This window comes from Prenolepis imparis, unplaced genomic scaffold, assembly GCF_030444845.1.
Source record: "Prenolepis imparis isolate NDT839.2.m4 unplaced genomic scaffold, iyPreImpa1.0 SCAF_3, whole genome shotgun sequence".
NCBI lineage: Eukaryota > Metazoa > Arthropoda > Insecta > Hymenoptera > Formicidae > Prenolepis > Prenolepis imparis.
Window position 1 is genome coordinate 9402674 of NW_028141161.1, and position 7862 is coordinate 9410535.

Consider the following 7862-nt stretch of genomic DNA (forward strand, 5'->3'; position numbering starts at 1 on the left):
TTGATTACAGAATCTTTTCGTACCATGCAGACACCAGCGTACAAATTTTTTATTATGATAAACATAAAATAAGTGTGCGTCGCACATGGTCCGCATCAAAAAAGTATCAATTTCTAATATTTTAAGACGAGCCAAAAATTCATCGATTATACATTTTAATAGTACATTGATTACAGAATCTTTTGGTACCAAGCAGACAACAGCGTACAAACTTTTTCATTTGCTATACATAAATTAAGGATACGTCGCATAGGGTCAGCGGCATAAATGTATCGATTTCTAATATTTAAAGACGAGCCAAACATTCATCGATTATACATTTTAATTGTACATTTATTACAGAATCATTTGGTACCAAACAGACACCAGCGTACAAATTTTTTAATATGATATACATAAAATAAGGATGCGTCGCATAGGGTCCGCGTCAAAAAAGTATGAATTTCAAATATTTTAAGACGAGCCAAAAATTCATCGATTATACATTTTAATAGTACATTGATTATAGAATCATTTGGTACCAAAGAGACACCAGCGTACAAATTATTTAACTTGATATACATAAAATAATGTTGCGTCGCATAGGGTCAGCGGTAAAAAGTATCGATTTCCAATATTTTAAGACGAGCCAAAAATTCATCGATGATACATTTTAATAGTGCATTGATTACAGAATCTTTTCGTATCATGCAGACACCAGCGTACAAATTTTTTATTATGATAAACATAAAATAAGGGTGCGTCGCACAGGTTCCGCATCAAAAAAGTATCAATTTCTAATATTTTAAGACGAGCCAAAAATTCATCGATTATACATTTTAATAGTACATTTATTACAGAATCATTTGGTACCAAACAGACACCAGCGTACAAATTTTTTAACTTGATAAACATAAGATAAAGATGCGTCGCACAGGGTCCGCGTCAAAAAAGTATCAATTTCTAATATTTTAAGACGAGCCAAAAATTCATCGATTATACATTTTAATAATACATTGATTACAGAATCTTTTGGTACCAAGCAGACAACAGCGTACAAACTTTTTCATTTGCTATACATAAATTAAGGATGCGTCGCATAGGGTCAGCGGCATAAATGTATCAATTTCTAATATTTTAAGACGAGCCAAAAATTCATCGATTATACATTTCAATAGTACATTGATTACAGAATCTTTTGGTACCAAGCAGACAACAGCGTACAAACTTTTTCATTTGCTATACATAAATTAAGGATGCGTCGCATAGGGTCAGCGGCATAAATGTATCGATTTCTAATATTTAAAGACGAGCCAAAAATTCATCGATTATACATTTTAATAGTACATTTATTACAGAATCATTTGGTACCAAACAGACACCAGCGTACAAATTTTTTAGTATGATACACATAAAATAAGGATGCGTCGCATAGGGTCCGCGTCAAAAAAGTATGAATTTCTAATATTTTAAGACGAGCCAAAAATTCATCGATTATACATTTTAATAGTACATTTATTACAGAATCATTTGGTACCAAAGAGACACCAGCGTACAAATTATTTAACTTGATATACATAAAATAAGTTTGCGTCGCATAGGGTCAGCGGTAAAAATTATCGATTTCCAATATTTTAAGACGAGCCAAAAATTCATCGATGATACATTTTAATAGTGCATTGATTACAGAATCTTTTCGTATCATGCAGACACCAGCGTACAAATTTTTTATTATGGTAAACATAAAATAAGGTTGCGTCGCACAGGATCCGCATCAAAAAAGTATCAATTTCTAATATTTTAAGACGAGCCAAAAATTCATCGATTATACATTTTAATAATACATTGATTACAGAATCTTTTGGTACCAAGCAGACAACAGCGTACAAACTTTTTCATTTGCTATACATAAATTAAGGATGCGTCGCATTGGGTCAGCAGCATAAATGTATCAATTTCTAATATTTTAAGACGAGCCAAAAATTCATCGATTATACATTTCAATAGTACATTGATTACAGAATCTTTTGGTACCAAGCAGACAACAGCGTACAAACTTTTTCATTTGCTATACATAAATTAAGGATGCGTCGCATAGGGTCAGCGGCATAAATGTATCGATTTCTAATATTTAAAGACGAGCCAAAAATTCATCGATTATACATTTTAATAGTACATTTATTACAGAATCATTTGGTACCAAACAGACACCAGCGTACAAATTTTTTAATATGATACACATAAAATAAGGATGCGTCGCATAGGGTCCGCGTCAAAAAAGTATCAATTTCTAATATTTTAAGACGAGCCAAAAATTCATCGATTATACATTTTATTAGTACATTTATTACAGAATCATTTGGTACCAAAGAGACACCAGCGTACAAATTATTTAACTTGATATACATAAAATAATGTTGCGTCGCATAGGGTCAGCGGTAAAAAAGTATCGATTTCTAATATTTTAAGACGAGCCAAAAATTCATCGATTATAAATTTTAATAGTACATTGAATACATAATCATTTGGTACCAAACAGACACCAGCGTACAAATTTTTTAACTTGATATACATAAAATAAGGTTGCGTCGCATAGGGTCAGCGGTAAAAAATATCGATTTCCAATATTTTAAGACGAGCCAAAAATTCATCGATGATACATTTTAATAGTACATTTATTACAGAATCTTTTGGTACCAAGCAGACAACAGCGTACAAACTTTTTCATTTGCTATACATAAATTAAGGATGAGTCGCATAGGGTCAGCGGTAAATAGTATCGATTTCCAATATTTTAAGACGAGCCAAAAATTCATCGATTATACAATTTAATAGTACATTTATTACAGAATCATTTGGTACCAAACAGACACCAGCGTACAAATTTTTTAATATGATATACATAAAATAAGGATGCGTCGCATAGAGTCCGCGTCAAAAAAGTATCAATTTCTAATATTTTAAGACGAGCCAAAAATTCATCGATTATACATTTTAATAGTACATTTAATACAGAATCTTTTGGTACCAAGCAGACAACAGCGTACAAACTTTTTCATTTGCTATACATAAATTAAGGATGCGTCGCATAGGGTCAGCGGCATAAATGTATCGATTTCTAATATTTAAAGACGAGCCAAAAATTCATCGATTATACATTTTAATTGTACATTTATTACAGAATCATTTGGTACCAAACAGACACCAGCGTACAAATTTTTTAATATGATATACATAAAATAAGGATGCGTCGCATAGGGTCCGCGTCAAAAAAGTATCAATTTCAAATATTTTAAGACGAGCCAAAAATTCATCGATTATACATTTTAATAGTACATTGATTATAGAATCATTTGGTACCAAAGAGACACCAGCGTACAAATTATTTAACTTGATATACATAAAATAAGGTTGCGTCGCATAGGGTCAGCGGTAAAAATTATCGATTTCCAATATTTTAAGACGAGCCAAAAATTCATCGATGATACATTTTAATAGTGCATTGATTACAGAATCTTTTCGTACCATGCAGACACCAGCGTACAAATTTTTTATTATGATAAACATAAAATAAGTGTGCGTCGCACATGGTCCGCATCAAAAAAGTATCAATTTCTAATATTTTAAGACGAGCCAAAAATTCATCGATTATACATTTTAATAGTACATTGATTACAGAATCTTTTGGTACCAAGCAGACAACAGCGTACAAACTTTTTCATTTGCTATACATAAATTAAGGATGCGTCGCATAGGGTCAGCGGCATAAATGTATCGATTTCTAATATTTAAAGACGAGCCAAAAATTCATCGATTATACATTTTAATAGTACATTTATTACAGAATCATTTGGTACCAAGCAGACAACAGCGTACAAACTTTTTCATTTGCTATACATAAATTAAGGATGCGTCGCATAGCGTCAGCGGCATAAATGTATCAATTTCTAATATTTTAAGACGAGCCAAAAATTCATCGATTATACATTTCAATAGTACATTGATTACAGAATCTTTTGGTACCAAGCAGACAACAGCGTACAAACTTTTTCATTTGCTATACATAAATTAAGGATGCGTCGCATAGGGTCAGCGGCATAAATGTATCGATTTCTAATATTTAAAGACGAGCCAAAAATTCATCGATTATACATTTTAATAGTACATTTATTACAGAATCATTTGGTACCAAACAGACACCAGCGTACAAATTTTTTAATATGATACACATAAAATAAGGATGCGTCGCATAGGGTCCGCGTCAAAAAAGTATCAATTTCTAATATTTTAAGACGAGCCAAAAATTCATCGATTATACATTTTAATAGTACATTTATTACAGAATAATTTGGTACCAAAGAGACACCAGCGTACAAATTATTTAACTTGATATACATAAAATAATGTTGCGTCGCATAGGGTCAGCGGTAAAAAAGTATCGATTTCTAATATTTTAAGACGAGCCAAAAATTCATCGATTATACATTTTAATAGTACATTGATTACAGAATCTTTTGGTACCAAGCAGACAACAGCGTACAAACTTTTTCATTTGCTATACATAAATTAAGGATGAGTCGCATAGGGTCAGCGGTAAAAAGTATCGATTTCCAATATTTTAAGACGAGCCAAAAATTCATCGATTATACAATTTAATAGTACATTTATTACAGAATCATTTGGTACCAAACAGACACCAGCGTACAAATTTTTTAATATGATATACATAAAATAAGGATGCGTCGCATAGAGCCCGCGTCAAAAAAGTATCAATTTCTAATATTTCAAGACGAGCCAAAAATTCATCGATTATACATTTTAATAGTACATTTATTACAGAATCATTTGGTACCAAACAGACACCAGCGTACAAATTTTTTAACTTGATATACATAAAATAAGGTTGCGTCGCATAGGGTCAGCGGTAAAAATTATCGATTTCCAATATTTTAAGACGAGCCAAAAATTCATCGATGATACATTTTAATAGTGCATTGATTACAGAATCTTTTCGTACCATGCAGACACCAGCGTACAAATTTTTTATTATGATAAACATAAAATAAGTGTGCGTCGCACAGGGTCCGCATCAAAAAAGTATCAATTTCTAATATTTTAAGACGAGCCAAAAATTCATCGATTATACATTTGAATAGTACATTGATTACAGAATCTTTTGGTACCAAGCAGACAACAGCGTACAAACTTTTTCATTTGCTATACATAAATTAAGGATGCGTCGCATAGGGTCAGCGGCATAAATGTATCGATTTCTAATATTTAAAGACGAGCCAAAAATTCATCGATTATACATTTTAATTGTACATTTATTACAGAATCATTTGGTACCAAACAGACACCAGCGTACAAATTTTTTAATATGATATACATAAAATAAGGATGCGTCGCATAGGGTCCGCGTCAAAAAAGTATCAATTTCAAATATTTTAAGACGAGCCAAAAATTCATCGATTATACATTTTAATAGTACATTGATTATAGAATCATTTGGTACCAAAGAGACACCAGCGTACAAATTATTTAACTTGATATACATAAAATAATGTTGCGTCGCACAGGGTCCGCGTCAAAAAAGTATCAATTTCTAATATTTTAAGACGAGCCAAAAATTCATCGATTATACATTTCAATAGTACATTGATTACAGAATCTTTTGGTACCAAGCAGACAACAGCGTACAAACTTTTTCATTTGCTATACATAAAATAATGTTGCGTCGCATAGGGTCAGCGGTAAAAAAGTATCGATTTCAAATATTTTAAGACGAGCCAAAAATTCATCGATTATAAATTTTAATAGTACATTTAATACATAATCATTTGGTAACAAACAGACACCAGCGTACAAATTTTTTAACTTGATATACATAAAATAAGGTTGCGTCGCATAGGGTCAGCGGTAAAAAATATCGATTTCCAATATTTTAAGACGAGCCAAAAATTCATCGATGATACATTTTAATAGTACATTTATTACAGAATCATTTGGTACCAAACAGACACCAGCGTACAAATTTTTTAATATGATACACATAAAATAAGGATGCGTCGCATAGGGTCCGCGTCAAAAAAGTATCAATTTCTAATATTTTAAGAAGAGCCAAAAATTCATCGATTATACATTTTAATAGTACATTTATTACAGAATCATTTGGTACCAAAGAGACACCAGCGTACAAATTATTTAACTTGATATACATAAAATAATGTTGCGTCGCATAGGGTCAGCGGTAAAAAAGTATCGATTTCTAATATTTTAAGACGAGCCAAAAATTCATCGATTATAAATTTTAATAGTACATTGAATACATAATCATTTGGTACCAAACAGACACCAGCGTACAAATTTTTTAACTTGATATACATAAAATAAGGTTGCGTCGCATAGGGTCAGCGGTAAAAAATATCGATTTCCAATATTTTAAAACGAGCCAAAAATTCATCGATGATACATTTTAATAGTACATTTATTACAGAATCTTTTGGTACCAAGCAGACAACAGCGTACAAACTTTTTCATTTGCTATACATAAATTAAGGATGAGTCGCATAGGGTCAGCGGTAAAAAGTATCGATTTCCAATATTTTAAGACGAGCCAAAAATTCATCGATTATACAATTTAATAGTACATTTATTACAGAATCATTTGGTACCAAACAGACACCAGCGTACAAATTTTTTAACTTGATATACATAAAATAAGGTTGCGTCGCATAGGGTCAGCGGTAAAAATTATCGATTTCCAATATTTTAAGACGAGCCAAAAATTCATCGATGATACATTTTAATAGTGCATTGATTACAGAATCTTTTCGTACCATGCAGACACCAGCGTACAAATTTTTTATTATGATAAACATAAAATAAGTGTGCGTCGCACATGGTCCGCATCAAAAAAGTATCAATTTCTAATATTTTAAGACGAGCCAAAAATTCATCGATTATACATTTTAATAGTACATTGATTACAGAATCTTTTGGTACCAAGCAGACAACAGCGTACAAACTTTTTCATTTGCTATACATAAATTAAGGATGCGTCGCATAGGGTCAGCGGCATAAATGTATCGATTTCTAATATTTAAAGACGAGCCAAAAATTCATCGATTATACATTTTAATTGTACATTTATTACAGAATCATTTGGTACCAAACAGACACCAGCGTACAAATTTTTTAATATGATATACATAAAATAAGGATGCGTCGCATAGGGTCCGCGTCAAAAAAGTATGAATTTCAAATATTTTAAGACGAGCCAAAAATTCATCGATTATACATTTTAATAGTACATTGATTATAGAATCATTTGGTACCAAAGAGACACCAGCGTACAAATTATTTAACTTGATATACATAAAATAATGTTGCGTCGCATAGGGTCAGCGGTAAAAAGTATCGATTTCCAATATTTTAAGACGAGCCAAAAATTCATCGATGATACATTTTAATAGTGCATTGATTACAGAATCTTTTCGTATCATGCAGACACCAGCGTACAAATTTTTTATTATGATAAACATAAAATAAGGGTGCGTCGCACAGGATCCGCATCAAAAAAGTATCAATTTCTAATATTTTAAGACGAGCCAAAAATTCATCGATTATACATTTTAATAGTACATTGATTACAGAATCTTTTGGTACCAAGCAGACAACAGCGTACAAACTTTTTCATTTGCTATACATAAATTAAGGATGAGTCGCATAGGGTCAGCGGTAAAAAGTATCGATTTCCAATATTTTAAGACGAGCCAAAAATTCATCGATTATACATTTTAATAGTACATTTATTACAGAATCATTTGGTACCAAACAGACACCAGCGTACAAATTTTTTAACTTGATAAACATAAAATAAA